Source organism: Balaenoptera physalus (assembly GCF_965194825.1).
Source record: "Balaenoptera physalus genome assembly, chromosome: 1".
NCBI lineage: Eukaryota > Metazoa > Chordata > Mammalia > Artiodactyla > Balaenopteridae > Balaenoptera > Balaenoptera physalus.
The window spans coordinates 25,093,948-25,113,200 of record NC_138882.1 but is presented as its reverse complement, the minus strand read 5'-3'; the positions used below and the strand labels follow the sequence as shown (position 1 = coordinate 25,113,200).

Genomic DNA, 19,253 nt, shown 5'->3' with positions numbered 1-19,253 from the left:
GCTTGTGCGGGTTCCATCTCATTCCCCTCGGTTTTGTTCCTAATAGCGCCACATCACTACTTCATGCTAAGGGCAGGAGAGAATTCTGTTGGTGAGAACTGGGTGCTGTACAGGGGCTATTTTTCTACTATTTCAAGTTCATTTACTGTTTGTATTGGACATTTCCCTGAGACCCAGCAAGCCAGATGGTTTGTCAATATGGTGCACGCCTTGGGGAATTAGCAGGATATCTGTGCCTTCTTTGGCTGGAACTTAACATTTCCCACTTTGGATCAGCAACTAATAAACTCTCTTTGCAAAATACGTTGCACCATCCTCATTTCCTTAATTTTTTAAAATGAAGTTTGGTAAGATTAAAGCTCTGGTCTGGGGCATAGATCTTGTAAGGGGCTTGGTGGTTGGTTTTTTCGTCCTCCTATAACCTGGCCTTGGGTAGGTGGCTTGGCCATTTCTCAGTTGAAGATAGGAGACAGGCATAGAAAAGAGGGAATGATGTGTTGCCCACATTTACAGTTTTGGAATTGAAAATCAAGCCTGCCACCTCTCCTCATCACCCGCCCCCCGCCATATTTCACAATTGACTTACACTACACAGCTAGTGGGAGGGATTTTGAAATGGGTAGGGGCAAGGGGACATAGCGTGGTGGAGGGAAACGGGTTCTCAGTACACAGACATGGATTCAAGTCCTGGTTACGCCCCCCGATGAGTTCTGTGACCTTGAGCAAACCATGGGATCTGCTGAGCTTCTGTTTTCTTATTGGTGAACGAGGGTAATTTAGTCCCTGCATCGCCTGCCTCACAGGTCTGTTTTGAGCATCATATGACATAATATATGCAGAAGAGCTCCATCAACTCTGCGGATGTGGAGGAAGGAGAGGAGAGGAAAAGGAGACATCATCATGTTGGCAGCAGGGTCTTTTATGCTGGGCTGCTCAGAGCATGAATGGGGAACTGTTGTTCCAGAGTGGGATTCCCCCCTTCCTCTCTGCCTTTGGACACCTGTCACAGATTCCCAAGCTCTGTCTCTTCCACCCAGGTCTGCACACGTTTGTACAGGACAGGTGGCAGTTTGCTGTGGTATGGTTGCCCCCCTGGGGCCTGGCTCCCCTCGGAGCGTCATGATGTCATGGCATCAAGTAGGAGGGAGGGAGGAGGCGTGGGTCCCTGGGCGGACAGACTTGTCCTGGGCAGAGCTGCCTCGGGTGACATAACCCAGGGTGACACAATCCAGTCTGATGGCCACCCACTTTGGGAGGTAGAGCTGTAGCCAAATGCATTTGGCTTCTCCCCCGAGTACACCCCTCCTCCTGAGGCTGAACGTGGAAGTGAAAAGGGGACTGGAGGTGGGGAACCAAAGTGGGAGGTGTCCTGGAGGCTTGGAGGGCTGCCCTGCCTGTCTCCCACGCCACTTCCGAGCTTCATGGAGCTCCTCCCCAAAGAGGTATGAATCTCACTCACTCAAGGGGGCCCCGCTGAAGAGTGCCGTCAGCCCACGGCATCCCTTCTCTTCACACCAAGTGCGAGTTAATCCTAGGTGGTTTGTTAACAGTCAGGGCATCACCTACCGAGGACCTAATACGTGCCAGGCAATGTCCTAGTACAGCTAGTCCTTAAAACAGCCCTGTGAGGGAAGTATTATTATTAACACCCCCACTTTACAGACCCGGAAACTAAGGCTCAGAACCATTAAGCGGCTTGGCCTGGGCCACACAGTGGGCAGCATGCTGGAGCTAGGGTTCTGATTTCTGCTTGCCTGGCTCTGAAACCTATGCTCTACCTTGCCAACTCACCTTCACTGCTGGTCAACAGAAGTCCTCAGGAACCCCGAATGGCTTGCTGAATGTTACTTCTGTTTTCCCAGCCCTTTGGGGCCACTATGACCAAACACTAGCCCAGTGGTTCTTCCGTAGGCTGCACACTGGAAACGTGGGAGCGTTAACCAATCCCGATGCCAGACTGCAGTCCAAACCAAATAAGTCAGACTCTCTGGGAGTGGGACCCAGGCAACAACGGTTGTAATGCTCCCAGGTGATGCTGTGCAGCCAGGAGTGAGGACCACTGCACTCGCCCACCAGGCCTCTAGCCGGCGGTGCTCCTTTGAGTAACGGAAGTTAGATGGTGGCAGCTGCCTGGGATCCTTCAGGAGGCCAAGAAATTCTTCAGCCCGCCCTTTAGGTGGCCCACCTCCATGGCTGCTACACTCTTTCCAGATAGCTCTGCCACTGACTTTTTATTTAATGGTGTCAGACAGCCTATAAGCTTTTATTTTTTTAATTTATTTATTTTTGGCTGCGTTGGGTCTTTGTTGCGCTGCACGCGGGCTTCTCATTGTGGTGAGGAGTACAGGCTGTAGGCGTGCAGGCTTCAGTAGTTGTGGCTCGCGGGCTCTAGCACGCAGGCTCAGTAGTTGTGGTGCACGGGCTTAGTTGCTCCGCGGCATGTGGGATCTTCCCGGACCAGGGCTCAACCCGTGTCCCCTGCACTGGCAGGCTGATTCTTAACCACTGAGCTGCCAGGGAAGTCCCAGCCTATAAGCTTTATAAGCAGCATGAGAAACTCCCAGTCTGGGTTTCTCAAGACAGATGTGGGAATGAAGGTATTTGTTTTGAAGAGGGAGGTGAGGTACTGTCAGGAGAACTGTGTCTTGCAGGGATGCCAAAAAGATGGCCAGCTAGTAGACCTGCATTCACTCCCTTTTTCAGCACTGGGGTTGAGGCATGTAAATGTTGCAGGTGGGAAAGGATAAGCACAGATCCAAATCTGTACAATGCAAAAATATGCAAATTGGGTTTTAAAATAAAATACTATATTTAATTTTTAAATCAAATCTTCTACCTTGATGTAGGTGCCCCAGGCAATTGCAGGAAGGCAGCCTGACATCTAGCAGACCTGGGTTAGATCTGGGCTCTGGATTTATCAAAATTTCTACACTTACCCACTCTGTGCCCTTGCCAGGGTGGCAGATAAGCCTGAGAGAATGGACACAGTCTCTCTCACACAGTGCCAGGCACAGAACGCACACCCGACGCACATGAATTCTTTCCCCTTCCTTCTCTGCCCCATTTTAAAGACGGGGATGTCTGCTGCTCTGCAGTAGTAAACCTGCTAGTCAACCTAATGTTAAGTGAAGTAAAACCCCTCAAGAGCAGAAGGCCTGGTCTAGGCAGGATCCACAGGCTGGGAAGAAAGGAGCTATTTGGCTTCTCCGTGGGAACTGGCAACAGCCCACCACACAAGTGTTAGATCTTCTCTCAAGACCACCCGGTCTGACATGGTAAAAGAAAGCGGATGGTTAATTTTCTGACCGAGGTGCTCAGCTGAAAGGCCACCGGAGGTGGCACTAATAATTCTGCCATCCCTGGTGAATTTTGGTTTCAGAGGACAGTACCTCTCAAAGGCACTGTCAAGCACAATGACTTCACCTCACAGGCTGACCATTTCCCGTTTGGGGACATTTTCTCAGCATATGAAGAAACACACCCACCTAGCCATCACAAGGCGCGCGCGCGCGCGCGCGCGTGTGTGTGTGTTGGAGTGTGGTGTGGTCTTGCATTCACCCAGCATGAGGTGGAACATTCTTCCCTGTTTATCGCAGGGACAGGCTAGCTCTCTTATGTCCAGTGGGCTTCAAGGCAAGAGGGTAGCATAAATCCCTGTGATGAGAGAAGGCATTTAAAATGTCTCCTGGACAACAGTTCCTGGCTTAAGTTCCCTTGATCTGACTTTTCTTTGGCTTGAGTTGCCTCCCAGCTAAGCTGAAAAGCCTGGGTCCCCTTTTTGCTTCCTCCCCAGATTGTGAGACTTTGCTTTCCTTTTTAATACAAATCGTGGATAACTTAATACAATTAATCACGGTAAAGTCACCTGTCCAGTAACTCGTCCACCCGCTGTTCTTAGACGAGGACCCTGAAACGTTCAGCCTTATCTCTTTAGGGGAAGAGTTTCTGTTCCTCCTGTCGGTACTCAGCTGCCCTCGGGCTTTCCTGCCTTCCACCTCGCGGCCAAAAGGGATTTAGAACCTCAAATCTCAAAGGAATGCGAATTAAATTTCCAGAAGCGTGGCGCTCTTTCCGGGTCGCGCTGATTTGGGCGGCTCGTGATCCCAGTGCGCCGGTCCCTGCGCTCCGACCCCGCCCTCCCGCGCTCCGGCCCCGCCCCCACACGCTCCGGCCCCGCCCTCCAGCGCCGCGACTCTTCAAGGCAGGGGCGGGGCCGCGGTCACGTGGTCGGCGTGAGGCTGGGAGGCTCGGCCTTCTGACTTTTGGGTTAAATTTCAGCCCCCTGCTGGGGCCAGGGCGGCCGGGAGTTGACTTCCTGCTCAGAGATGTGTCTTAGGCTTGGAGGTGGTCTCCGTAAACACGTTAGAGGCGTAGACGCGGGGCCAAGGTGCCCATATCAGTAGGAAAACAACAGGTTGTCAGGGGCTTTTCGCATTTCTCTTTCTCCCACGCCTGGCATCGCGTTAACTCTTGTCAGGTTTCTGCCTGGTTGGGAGTGAGGGCAGTTCACAGTGGTGAAGAGGGATATTTCTGAAGTCAGATTCTTTCTTAACCCTGTCTCCAGCAAAATATAATATGGAACAGTAACGTTTAAGTTTCTTGAAAACGTTATACGTCCGTTGTAGACAATTGGATAAATCCAGAAAACTATAAAGAAATGAAAATCACCTATACTTATCGTGTTAGACATTTTAAAGCATTTAAAAAAATACTGCTTTCATACTGTCAAAATGCAATTTTAAGTATACTCTTTTGGGTTACTCTGATAAGGTACAAATTTTCCATTCTCTTATCTGCTTTCTCTCTTAAAAATCACTTCAAAAGGGAAGCAGAATATTAATGCAGGTCAGTAACCACAATTTGGCCTTTTTTGAGATTATCCCAAGACCACGGAATTTCAGAGCCAGCTATTGTTTTTGAGTTTATGTGGTTAATCCTTCCGGTTTGTGGACTGAGACTCAGAAGTGACATGACAAGCTTGGGGTTGCCAAATTAGCTGCAGAGCTCCCCGAACTCCAAGAGCACGGAATATGACAACTCATTTTCAGGTTGGAAATCTAAAATAAGAAAGGCAGAGAAGGGTACAGGGGAAGTAGGCAGTCAAGTTAGAGAGGGACAATTTTCTTTGGAATTTTGATACATTCTAATTTCTTTTTACAAATGGAAATAAAATGACATTTTCTAAAATTCTAAATAGATGCTGACCCCATTGGAAAAAAACACCAGCAAGAAGATGGATACATAGAGAGGCAGAGGTCTCTGTCTTAGAGAGGCACCCATTTCTTTGGGATACATGGCCGTATCTATGAAGAAGTCAGTCCCCAAATCCTCTAGCCAAAGTCCTGACAGCTGTGTGCTTTCTCCTGCTGGTCTGTCCTCTGGGCTGCCACCATTCTCCATTCGCCCATTACTAGCACCTTCTCTGGGGCCTGCCCCTTGGGGATGCTCCACTTCCTGGCATCCGCTCTGTGCCTGCCCTGTTTCTCTTGCTAGGAGAATTAATTGACACTCCTCGTCACTTCCTGGGAGGCCTCGCTCTTCACACAGGAAACCTCTTTTCTGAGAGCAGCCTAGAGTAAGCCTCATGTGAACAGGGTTGTCAAGACCATGTAAAAACCCAACCAAAGCCTTAGCCCAGCTTGGCTCTTTTTGGAATAGATAATTCACTCTTTTTCTCTCTGACTGGGACGGTAATGATAATAAAAATGGACACCTATGAGACTGGAAGGAAGGGGGCAGGGCACAATCATTGAAAGAATGACACAACCGTTAAGAAGAACAGGATACCACAAAAACTGGTTAGAACCTACTAGGCCCAAAATGGTAGAAGATTTGACTTCCAGTAGACCTTGAGCCTCATTATCCACTCATTGTAATACATCAGCATATGCTAAATGACACACCCACAGGTGCCGTGACAGTTCCAAGGCAGACCATAAAAGGCCAAAATGTGGGTGGTGCCCAATTCCTAGAAATTCCCACCCCTTCTCCAGTATAGTTAGAATATTCCTCCCACTCGTTAGCCTATGAAATTACCCAGCCCATAAAAACTAACCACCCCACACCTCGGGGCCTTTTGAGATAGACCGGAATGCATTCTGTCTGTGGAATGTGTTTCTCCCAGTGCCCTTTCCAAGACCCCAACCCCATGCCCTGGGACGGCCTACACTCTGTCTATGGAGTAGGTATCTCTCTAAATAAACCTGTTTTCACTTAACTATGGCTTGCTCTTGAATTCTTTCCTGCACGAAGCCAAGGACCCTCACTTGGCGGCCCATCCTGGAGACTCACACGAGACCTGAGCCATGACTATCCTCTCGCACCCCATTTATTCCTACAACACCTAGAGAGCATTTAATGCTATCTCAATGTGTCCCATGCTCATTTCACAGATGAGGAAACGGATGGGGCACAGACAGGCTTACCTGGAGTCATAGGGCTAGTAAATGGCAGAGCCAGAATTCACACTTGGCCTGGCTCCAGAGATCATGTTTCTAACCACTAGGCTAGACTAATTGGTTTCCTACAGGGGCTCAGCCCTTTCCCTGTGTGACAGCATACTATAAGAGGTCTGCAGCCATCTGCGCAGGGATTTTATTTTCTTCTCTCCTGAGCCAGAGTCTGAGGTCTTGAACACTAGGTAGAAGCCTTGGTTCCTATGCTCTGTCCTAAGTTTGCATGGCAGCCAGTTTTCATTTTGTGTCATTTTCTTTTCTTTCCAACAGGCCATTTTTGTCATGTTTAATAACTAATTGTCATTTAGTAACTGGTTCTTTTGTAAAATTTTTCATAGCAATAATGTTAGAAAAATAATCTTTGTCAGCTTCTATGTCCTGGTTTGGGTTTGGACAAGTGTAGATGTGTGACCAGAGAGCATATTCTGGAATTGGACAAATCTGTTTAAATATAGATCACCACTGACTGGCAACATATCTTTTTAAAAAATTCCTTCATTTGATGTTCAAGTAATGCCTATACAAGCTTGTTATAGCAAGTGAAATAATATAAGTGAAATACCCGTACAGGCGGGATAATACATCACAAGATATATAAAAGTGAAGTTAGTCATCTCCCCCTTCAACGCTGTCCCTCTTCATCAGTGTTAGACACTTTCTTCTCCTGGGCAATTTACTTAGCCTCTCCAAGCTTGTTTTCTTGTCTGTAATGCGAGCATGATGCCCCACTTTGTGAAGGACTGAGCGTGATTTATGTAGAAGGTTCTCTTTATTTATTTAAGATTTTTTTGATGTGGACCATTTTTCAAGTCTGTGTTGAATTTGTTACGATATTGCTTCTGTTTTATGTTTTGATTTTTTTGGCTGCGGGGCATGTGGGATCTTAGCTCTCCGACCAGGGATCGAACCCGCACCCCCTGCATTGGAAGGTGAAGTCTTAACCACTGGACTGCCAGGGAAGTCCCTAGAAGGTTCTCTTCAAATGGTAGTTGTTTGTGGAACCAAAAAAAAAGATACAAAGGAATTTATTTACAAAACAGGAATAGATTCACAGACACAGAAAACAAACTTATGGTTACCACAGGGGAAAGCGGGGGTGGGAAGGGGGATAAATTAGGAGTATGGGATTAACAGATACACACTACTATATATAAAATAGATAAACAACAAGGTCCTACTGTATAGCACAGGGAACTATATTCACTATCTTGTAATAACCTATAATGGAAAAGAGTCTGAAAAAGAATAGATACATATGTATAACTGAATCACTTTTCTATACACCTGAAACATTGTAAATCAACTATACTTCAATAAAAATAAATAAATAAAATGGTAGTTGTTATGTAGTGGGAACATATGTCCATTAGGGCTGCAGTAAGTTGCGTTTTTGCTGTGGAAAGAGGGGTTCGCCAGCTTTCCCACTCGCTCTTGTTTTTCCAGGCTCCTCCGTCTTGCAGCCTCTGGCACAGCCCGGAGCTCAGGGGAGTGGGCAGCGGCGGCTGGTGACTCCCAGCGAGGCCCAGAAGGCGGGTGGGAGCTCACCTCTCCCACCTCGAGCCCCAGCCAGAACTCTGGGTCTGAGTTCCAGGCCTTCTGATCCTGGGGCTGGGCTTGTCTGAGATCCAGATGAGGTTAGAGAACTAAGGAGGAAGGAGAGACAGCCTTAACGCCCCCTCCCTTCCCCCTCAAACCTCAAGCAGCAGCTCATGCTTCTCTCCTGCACACACACCTCTTCCTGCCTTCTCCACCTTGACACCCAGGTCTCTCCCCAGCCTGGTGGCATCTTGCCTGGTGCTAATAATAGAGAGGGGTAAATCTGCCAGGCAGTGTATTCAGCAGGCTGTCCCAGCTCTGCTCTTTCACCGTGATCCTGGCAAACTTTCTGGGCTGACTTGGTAAATAGCCTTTGTGAGCAGAATAAGCCTTTGTGTGTCCTGGAAACTCCTGCTGTCCCTCCCTGAGGGCACCGCCCTCCTGGAAGTGTGACGGGGATGCCTTTGGCCTGGAGATCATAGGGAAACCTAGTTTCAAATAGCCCTAGACTTCCAACCCAGCTGGGGTCTGGGAAGGGAGGGCTTGCAGGTTTGGCCAAGTTGCTGCCCCAGGTGCTGGGGGAAGAAGTGGGAAGGCGGGGTGTGTGTGTGTGTGTGTGTGTGTAAATGTGAGGAGGCTACGCCGCATAGTTCTACCTGAAAGGCAACACAATATTCTTATGGTAGTCTTTTTCAAGGCTCTAAAGCAGAAATCAGAGTGAAAGAAGAAAAGTAAAAGATCTACAGTTTTCCTATTTAAAAAAATCCCCAAAGCCTACTATCCAGTTCATGTGGTGGTTTTTGTAACTTGCTTGTATGAACTTCTTTAGAAATTGTTTAAGCATCCCTCCGGGCAGCTACCTTAAATTCTTGTTAACTGAATGTAGGATGTATGTCCACTAATGGATTCAATAAAACACTTCCAGATTTGGGGGTTAGTCTCCAGGCACTTTTGCTAGGTAATACCTCGCACTTGGATGATGTTTTGTGGTTTGCAAAGCACTTTCACATCTGTTTTCTCACTTAGTTGTCACAATAACCTTGGGAGCCAGGCAGGGCATGTCTTGTTATTATCCCTGTTTCACAGATAAGGAAGCCAAGGTTTTGGAGGGTTCAGTGGCCTGCTCAAGGTCACACGGGGGGGCGGAGAGGGCCCTGGAGCTCAGGCTTTCCTTAACTGGCCTGCCTCCCACTGAGACGAAACAGCAGGATGGTTCCTGGGACCCAAGATCTGGGGGTGGGGTGGGGGTGTTCTTGGATTAAATTAATTCACAGTTCTTTTAAAAATAAATTTATTTTTGGCTGCATTTGGTCTTTGTTGCTGTGCGCGGGCTTTCTTTGGTTGCGGCGAACGGGGGCTACTCTTCGTTGTGGTGTGCAGGCTTCTCATTGCGGGGGCTTCTCCTGTTGCGGAGCATGGGCTCTAGGCACGCGGGCTTCAGTAGTTGTGGCGCGCGGGCTCAGTAGTTATGGCTTGCGGGCTCTAGAGCGCAGGCTCAGTAGTCGTGGCGCATGGGCTTAGTTGCTCTGCGGCATGCGGGATCTTCCCGGACCAGGGCTCGAACCCGTGTCCCCTGCATTGGCAGGCGGATTCTTAACCACTGTGCCACCAGGGAAGTCCCCACAGTTCTTTATGAACTTTATGTGTGGACCTGCTGGTTGTGGCTTTTTTTCATTAGAATTTGCACGTAAACAAAGATGGCTGACTTTTACTGTGCCAGACCCAGCCTGCTTTTGCACCGTGCACAGTGGCGTGGATTAGCCTGGGGGTGTCCATGATTCTTTTTTCTGCATTGCTTCACACATCAGAATTGCCCTGCAGGTAATCGTGAGTTAAAAGACCATGCACAAAGGCATCAGGCAGCAGCCAGATGTTCATTTTAATAAATGGAAAATATGACTCCGAACTGGGGCCACTCTGACCCACCAAGCAGGCAAATTAGCCATTGAGGATGAAGTCTTTGTCTTTGGATTGATTGTAGAAGATGTGGGAGCAGGGGCCCAGGGTCAGGTAGTTTTGTTTATTTTTCCCCACTTTTTCTGTTTGGTCTTGCTTAGATCCTCTGACCAGACTCTATAGGATATTCTACCAAAATTCTGCAGAACTGTGGGCAGAATAATAAACAAGGCTCAGAAGGATGAGTTGGGCAGCTACTCAAGTGGAAATGTAGCTGAGGGGATGAGTTGGAGGAGCCAGAGGTCAGCACTCAGGAAAGCTTTGTAAAGACTTGAATCTTGTTGATGGTAACAGCCTGCATTGGCATAGCACGTTGGAGTGTCCTTTATGCCTTCACCTTTATGCCTTATTCCATATCAATCTCACAACAGCCAAGGATGTGAGCAGAGCAGTCAATAATATCCCCGTTTTATAGAGGAAGTAGAAACCGAGAAGCAGGGAGGTTGAGTAATTTGCCCAAGGTTCCACAACTAGTAAATGGCAGAGCTGGGACTAAACCCGGGTCTTCTGACCCTTGCTTAGTTGAGTGTTCTTTCCAATCTGCTTTCCAGGCTTCTTCCCCTTCTCCTCCCCTCAGCTGCCCAGGGGGTCCTGGCCGTCCGTCTGCTTAGAGGTAAGGGAAGTGATAGTGAGAATTTTTCCAGTGCTGAGATGTTTCTGGAAAAAAGTGGACCTGTGTCTGTGTCCTAATCTGTGCTTTTTAAGGTTTAGGGTAATAGGACTGAGTCTTAGACACTCAGCTCTGGAGAGTGCTGTGCAAGCATTTCCAAGTGTGGCCGGTTTCTTGCACGCTGCTAGTGGAAAGTAGTAAGAGTTCCATTTTCCTGTTTCAAGCGAGCATTTCCCCCTTGGGGTTATAGTAACCACTTCCTCTTCAGCACCCAGTGGAACATGGTAAACACCAGTTACAGAAGAGTATTCCCTTCTGAGAGCCTCATCGGGTTCCTTTTTTTCCTCTTGTCTTTAAATACACACACAGGGCTGTGAAGGATAGGTCCCTTTCCCCTCTGATGCAGGGTTTTCGGAACACAGAAAACCCACACACAAGTCAGATGCAGGTCTGCCGAGGTGCTTTGTCATCCTGCTTCATTTTGGAGGGAACTGGGTTGGAGGCAACTTAGTAGGAATACGGAGCCGTTAATTATCGGGGGTGGAGGGGGACACACTGCATCACATCGCAGACTCGATGGTCAGGTTGTTAGGAAGGATAAGGAACAGACCCTGCAGTGGTTCTTTTGAAAGTGGCAAAGGGAGCAGAGCAGGACTTGGTGGTTAGGTAATGATGAAAAGGAAGCAAATAGGGATTCTAGAGAAATTAAAAGGGTGTGGGGAATATAAGGAAAGGGTCAGTAAAGGATGAGTAAAATGTCTGAAGAGAGACTGTTGATTTTAGGTATTTTTAAAGTACTTTAATACTGAAAAAAAAATTGTAATTGCTGGTTTGGGGTTACAAGAACTTCTGAACCCACCCCAGTCTTTCTTAGAGCTTTGAAGACCGTGAAATCCCATCACCAGAAAATGCTTATGATGTAGGTCACCCTGATCACCCCTGACTTTGGAGGGTGGCAACTGAGATTGACCAGGAAGTGGAGGAGTTTGAGGCATGTGTGGGCTGTAAAACCTCCTGACTCTGTCCTCCAATTATGCAGTAACTGAGCCAAAGGAGGGGGAAAAAAAGTAAAGCCACTCTTTGTGTGTTTGTGCTTAATCTTTATGCGTTATTAAATAGAACAATAAAAGAGCAGATCTCCGAGCCTATCTGGGAGAGATCTCTCTGCAGAACAAGAAGGAGCTTCCTGCAACTCTGGCAGGGTTGCAGGACAGTCCAGATATAGAAACTTCAATTGCACACAGGCTTGTAACGTTTCTCACTTTGTGCAGATAGATAATAAAGCTGAAAGGCCAAGAAACAAAACTATATGACGTGTATCTAATGTATATGATGTGTATTATGTATCCATCTATAGCTATGCTATCCTCTGTACTGTACAGGCTCCAGAAGACCTATCAAATATTTCCATATGTCTAGAGAATTTAGGAGGATCCCCTGATAGGTAGGAGTTGAGACTCTGGCTACGGGTTGGGTGTTGGCCGACCTGGTTACTAGTACCGCCCCCGGTTGCTGTGCTTGTGTTTAGACTGACCGAGGCCTCTGTGTTGGCCTTCCTCACATCATCTCCACTCCTGAGCAAGACTGAACCTGTTTCCACAATTTCTCCAATGCATCCCTTTTTTAAAAAATGGGAATATCTAGAAGAAGATTCTTGTCGTTACACTTGGTACAGTTTAAAGCATGTTCTCCACTTGTCAGAAGCAGGATTCTGGTTAGGAAGGGCCAGTGTTCTGAACGTGGTGGGGATTTCTCATCACTGGAATTGGGGGACAGAAACCAAGTGCAGACTCTGTACCGGGGACCTACTTCCTGTTTGTCCGCCCAAGTTCACACCTCTCTTAGGAGCTGCAGTCTGGAGTGAGATTATTGCACCCCTAATCAAACGTGGAATTCCTTCCAGGCTTCACCTCCCACCGAGGCCCACCCAGGGCAACACCCCTCACCTGCCCACAGACAGGCTCTTATCTCTGGCACAGGATTCCTTCTCACTTCCCTGTTGTCTGTTTCCCAAGGTCTTTGGAAGCACCTACTTTGAACAGGGATCTCGCCTCCAGGCTAGAGTGGGCATGTGAAGGAGCTGTGCTTTCACACCCAGAGACCAACAGTCATGGTCCAAAGCAGAGAGCTGTTGGTTTTTTCAAAAGTCTATCTTCCTCTCTTACCTGGACGATTACAGCAGCCTCAAAACTGATCTCTCTTCTCTGCCCTGCTTTCTCTTCCCCAGGTCTGCTCTTCACAGGCTGAGTGAGCCTGCTTTAGACACTCCTCTCCCAAAACCCTCCAGTGCCTTCCTGTCTCACTCACATAAAATCCAAGATCCTCAGTGCAGCCTGAAGAGCTCTGCCTGAGTGGACCTGGTTTCATTCCACGCCCCTCTTTGCTCACTCCATTCGGCCACTCTGTTGCTCTTGCTGGCCTTTGAACCTGCCCAGCACGCCCTGTCTCAGGCCTCTGTACTTGGCTGTTCCCTTGGCCAGGACCAGGAGGTGTGCAGGGCTCAGGCCCTCACCTCCTGCAGGAAGGGCTTCCCTCTCAGCGCCCAGCCCAGACGGCACAGCCTCCCCCTGCCCTCGGCCATACCCTTTCCTCCACCTCCCGTTCTCTTTCTTCAAAACACTTGCTGCCATCCAAGGTCCTGTGCATGTATTTATATGATGTACTATTTATATATTTATGCCTTTTTCTACTTGGAAGGGAGGGGCTTTGCTGTGTCCACTGCTGCGTCCCCCGTGCCTAGGACCCTGCATGTGGTAGGTACTCTATAAATATTTGTCCAAAGGCCAGCAAAGAAATGCATCCACAAGCTGTAGCATTTGTGGAGCTCTTACTTGGGCGTCGTGTTTGTAGCAAGGGGCACAAAGATGAATCTCATAGCCCTGCTCGTTGCACAACCTTGCTGTCTTCTCTGTGGGGGGGTTTCACACATAATTCTGTTCCCCACTCCTGTTCTTGCTTGTGCTTTTTGAATATTGGGAAGGCCACTCACCATGTGCTTCTAGTTTGTTATCCTCTGCTAATGTTTCTGGGCTTCCAGAGTTCCACGGGGTCCCATTCAGGGAACAGGGTTCAGTCTCGACCTTGAGGAGCCTACCCAGAGGGGAAGGAAGGCTGCTTCTCCCTCAGATGAAGAGGCGTTTTGGAGGGGGCTGTGTTCTCAGATCAGATGCAGGGAGAAGCGCTGAAGGTGCTGGAGGAGATACGGCAGCAGCGGATTCATGTCGCCCGTTTTGTGTGTGTGTGTGTGTGTGTGATCCGTACATTTTTTTTTTAGAAGTTAGCCTTTAGTCATAGACTCTTCTTTTTTTAAAATTATTTATTTATTTATGGCTGTGTTGGGTCTTCGTTTCTGTGCGAGGGCTTTCTCTAGTTGCAGCGAGCGGGGGCCACTCTTCATCGCGGTGCGCGGGGCTCTCACTATCGCGGCCTCTCTTGTTGCGGAGCACAGGCTCCAGACGCGCAGGCTCAGTAGTTGTGGCTCACGGGCCTAGTTGCTCCGCGGCATGTGGGATCTTCCCACACCAGGGCTCGAACCCGTGCCCCCTGCATTGGCAGGCAGATTCTCAACCACTGCGCCGCCAGGGAAGCCCCGTACATTTTTTTTAAATTGTAAAAGCAGACTAACCACACGCAGACATTTAAAAAATAAAGCAAAAGGGCCTATAACCATACTATCATCATAACCCTAAAATCTTAACTAAATCTATTGATTCTGTTGATTATTAATTGGTTACTTTATATTCCATCTTAATTCAAAAAGGTTTGAGGATGCTTACAAACATTTGTAGTGCAATAGAATATAATAAATAGCTAAGAAATCAGAGCAAAGGGTTAAATAAGTTTATGGAAGTCAGTATAAATTTAATATGCAGAAATGCGTACTAATGCACCTATTCATATAAATTGGTATATTTCTTCCTGGCCTTTTTTTGTTCGTTTGTTTTTGTTTTTTTTATTTTTGGCCGCACCGCGCGGCTTGTGGGATCTTAGTTCCCCAACCAGAGATCGAACCCAGGCCCTCAGCAGTGAGAGCGCAGAGTCCTAACCACTGGACTGCCAGGGAATTTCCCCCTCCTGGCCTTTTAAATATGCACATTCTTCACAGTCTCTTCTGCTTTTGCCCCCACTTAACATTTTACCAAATTTTCCATGTTTCCTTCTAAGTCTTATTGTTCAGGACCAAATGATAAATCCCAAGGACAGACCCCTAATTTATTTAATCATTCCTCTATTGTTGGATCTTGGGTTATTTTCAATGCTATTGTTAAATAAACAATGGCCTAATTAACATCTCTGTGCTTGTAATTTTTTCCATATTTTAGAGTATTTCCTTAAGGAGATTTCCAGAGGGAAAATAATTAATGAAAAGTTCAGACATTTCTATCGCCTTTGAAACATATTAGAGGGCTGGTTTCCCCGAGGGTCCTGTGCACTTGGGGTGTCTCCAGCAGACTTCCATGGCGTCCTGCGCCTCACAATCACTTGTATTGATTATTTTTCTGTTTTTTGCTAATTTAATAGGGAAATTGTATATTGTTATTTTCATTATGTGTTTGTTGAATTTTGTGTATTTTGCCAAGTTATCTGTTGGCATCTAAGAGGTTTTTTTCACCCATTTCTTTGAGCTCTTTATGTACAGATGTGTTAACCCTTCCACCATAATGTATATTGTAAAATTTTTTTTCCAGTTTATTTGACTTTTATTTTGATTTGGGGGTTTCTTTGCCTTTGATACTTGGAAGTCTTACAGTTTGGATAGTCAAAGCTTTTGTTAATTTCCTCCGTCATTTCTACCTATTTCCCTAGAGACTGTAGTCCAAGTTCATTAGCCTGGCAGTCCAGGCCTTGGTGATCTTGGCTTGGTTCTCCTTTGCCAAAGCCTCACCTTTTGCTCCCCTCTTGAAACCTTGTCAGGAAGCTGAATCAGTGGCATATCTAGCATATTTGGCACCAGGCATGGATGATTTTTTTAACACTCCTCTCTTCTGTATGACAGAGTTATTTTCAGTGATAATTAAGAGATAAAACAAATAATGAAAATGGCCAGAAAAGACTTGCAGACAGTGAAACTTTTCTCTTACTGAATTTTGTGTATATGATCATGGCAGTAAATAAAAACTGTGTGTTTGGTGGGGGGGCGGGGGATTAGTAGTGGAGAGAGCACAGCTGGACTGTTTGCTCTCAGTAAGGATAGACCCTTCTGGAGAGGAGGGCTGACAAAGAGAGGTGACAGACATACTTGTGGAACCGGCTTTGGCCTGGGTACGGAGAGACCTGGATTCTTCTCTGCTGAGCTTGTGATCTGGGCAGGTCCCTTCCCTCTGGGCATTCTCTGCGGTGATGGACCTGCACAGTGTGGCCTGAACTCTGGCTGCTTCTTGCTCCGATGGTCAGAGCATCACACAAGGTGCCTTTGGGGGATCTGCCTTCCTTGTGTGTCCCAGTCCCCAGGTGGCCCTGCCCTAGGTCTGCGGGAGGAAGCCGACCCACAGTGTGCTGTGCGCAGGCCAGGAGCAGCCTCTGACAGCGGGGAGGCCTGGGGGCCCACCCAGGGACAGCTGCCTGGCTCCGGGCTCTGGGGCGCTCCCTGAGGGGCTGGCCCTGGTGGTGGGACCTCGTGCAGGCCTCAGAGGCTGCTGCCTCTGCTTCTTGACCTCTGCGTGAGTGTGAGGTTCCCCTTCCTGGTTTAGGAACCCCCAGCCTTCAGCCAGACTCCTTAGTGAGGGCTGGGGATTCCGGGCAAGTCTCCCTCCTGCCTTCCCAACCAGGCTCTGAGTCTAGGGGGCTCCCAGCAGTTTAGTGTAACAGGCACTTAATGCTTCCTGACCCTGGGAAAGTAGTGTGCTAGGGCCTAGGGGTTCAGCTGTTCGCTGCCCTCAAGGATGGCTCTCTGTATTGGGGGTGACAGCCGGGGTACAATCAGGGGATTTGAATACACTCTAAAAGGAGCAGCAAATGCATGTACAGGGTATGAAGGAGCAGTTCTGCAGAGGAGGAGGCAATGAGCTTTTTCATGCGCTGGACAAGGGGAAGTGGGCTCTGGGGAAGGGCAAGGAGGAGGTGATAAGTGAGCATGGTTTGAGAGAATGAAGGAGAACTCTCTGGGCAGGTTAGGGGAGGGCTCTCCAGCCAGAGGGAACAGCACAAAAGGCTCAGAAGCGTGAAGCAGCAGGATGTATCTTGGCGGATAGGTCAGTTTTTCTTCAGCATAGGGGGTAAAGGGGCATGGCTGGGCAGGAGCTCTTGAGAGCCCATCTGAAGGAGTTTGGTCTTTGTCCTGAAGGCTTTGGGGAAGCTATTGAATGAAGGTTTAAAGCAGGGAGGGGTCTGCTGGAATTGCTGTGATGAGCTTTACATTTTAGAAAGATCTCCAAGGCAGAGGTGTGGAGAGGGGCCTGCAGGAGGGCACACCTGGAGAACGGGAAGGCTGTCTAATCCAGGAGAGATGGGAGGAGCAAGGGGTGACGCGGATAGGGACGGGAGAGGTGTCAGGGAGGTAGAATCGGGGGCCTTTGGCGATCTCCTGGATGTCCTGGAAACACAGTACCAGAGTCTCCTTAGCTCCCCTGAGGGGAGATTCCAGGGTCCCCCACATAAGTTGTGATCTTCATAGTTCCATCAGGCCTGCTGGGCGGGAGCTACAAGGCCGGGCATTGGAGCAGGACTGTGCCCAGGGCCCCTAGAGCCCCCAGCCACTAGGAAACCGGTTGGGGGTGAGGACAAGCAGTGGGGCTCCTACCCTCTGGATGCTCTGGGAAGGAGCTGGTAATGCCAGGAGCAGTGAGCACTTGGGCTCCGCCTTCTGAGCGCCTCTGGCTTTTTGGGAGGCGCCCTGATTGGGTGGCCCATCGCTGAGTCCCCAGCCCCTAGCCACAGGCACACAGGCCATGGGATCCCATCCCGTGCTCCCTGCTCTTCTCGTTTCACAGTCACTCTCTCCCCAGCCTTCCCTCGTGCGTTGTCTTCGGGAGGACTAAAGGATGGAGGTGGGACCAACGCATTTACCACTGACACCTCTCCTCGTCTGGGAGAAGCCCCTGGGTAGCTAGCCCTCTACCGTCGAGTCTGTCATTTCGTTCTTATTTTCGGCAGGTTTGGGGGAAGAGAGAGGATGGGGCAGGGGCTTTGGCTCTGGCGTGGTGACTGTCCTGTGAAATACTCAGAGGCCGTGGGACCCTCTGGTTTTCCCCTAGCATTTGAGTGTTAAGTTTCATAGCCAGGACGTGAGGCTTCCTCCTGACCCGCTGCAGATGCCATGGCGAGTGTCACCTCTCCAAGGCTGGGCCACAGCTGGCAATCCCAAGGGCCAGGCACCCCCAGTTCTAAATTCTGCTCTAACTGACTCGAGGCCCATCAGAGGCTGTTCTGTTCGGCCATGACCGAGTGATGTCCCACCTCTCTGGTGAGCAGGAGGGGCCTGGTTGGGGGGTTCAGAAGTCCCCGGTTCTATTTCAGCTCCTGCAAGCAACTACTGAGCCACCTCTTGTCTCCCCCTCCCTGGCCACTAATCCAATCATAGAGGCCAACTTTCTCTGAGTGTTTTATTTTATTCTGTAGACCTAAACGGCCATCTCACCTGGCCTGTGGGGTTGGCGGGTGCCCAAAGCACTCCTCTTGTTTCCCCACGCCATCCTCCCTACAGTCTGAGAGGCGGGGGAGGTTCTGAGCACTGTCTGCAGATGGAGAGACACAAGCTCAGGGAAGGAGGTGACTTGTCCATGTTACATGGCAGTGAGTGGCCTGCTTACGACCAGTTGGGGTCCTAAGGCCGTCCTTGGCACTCCGTCCCCTTCATCTGTCCTCGAATGCCGTCGGGGGCCGGACAGGTGATGCATATGAACAGGGCCTGGTGACAGGGGGCGGAAGGCCCGTCTCAAGGTGTGCAGTTCAGCTGCAGCCCACAGACGGTCGCTACCGGGAATGTGGGCCCAGTATTTCAAAGAACGCTGGAGATCTGGTTGTTTGTGTGAAATGTCCCAATTTTTAAGTGTTGGCAACTAATTTAGAATAACAAAAAAAATTGTTGCCAAAGAAAATAAGTCTGCTGGCCACTGGCCGGAAACTCAGCCCTGCATCACTGGTCACTAAGTGGCTTTCCTCTGGGTCTGATTCAGGGTTGAGGGGGAGCTCCACTGACTGACTTCCCCAGCGAAGGGCAGGGGAGAACTGAGCTTGGGAAGTAAGGGAAGAGGAAACGGCCCCAGGAGCTGCCAGCCCATCCGCGTCATGCTGGCCAAGCACCGTGTACACAGCTCAGCCGCCTGCATTCCCAGGGCAAATAGTTTCCATTTTCCTCTTGGGTCACCCTGAATTCTGGGGTTCTTTGGAGGTTTATCACCTCACTTCCTTTTCTAGAGATTGAAATGACGATGGCTTGAAAATATTTTCTTCATTTGGGTTTTTCCTTGGTGACCTCATTCAGAGACAGATGTGCCCTAATAATAGCATCGAAAGTTGAGGGGAATAAATCAGCCAGCTGGTTCTGTTCCCTAGAAGTGATCTTACAGTTCCTAAATGTGGACCGTCCCCAGAGACCCGGGGTGGGGGCGGAGCCTGCGACAGGGCCACGGTCATTGTGAGACTCCGGAGTGTCCCTCTCTCTGGGACAGAGTCCCTGCGGCTCTCTTCACCCAGGAGGGCAGCTCTCACGTCTCGTCCGGGCTCCCAGCTTAGCTGCCGGTCTCCCAGCACACGGC

The 19,253-nt window shown here is 49.0% G+C and overlaps 1 protein-coding gene across 4 annotated transcripts in view; it reads left to right on the top strand.

Moving 5' to 3' along the window:
• Positions 1-19,253, top strand: part of ITPKB (inositol-trisphosphate 3-kinase B) — a 100,043-nt gene that overhangs the window by 51,837 nt on the left and 28,953 nt on the right. The window lies entirely within an intron of this gene.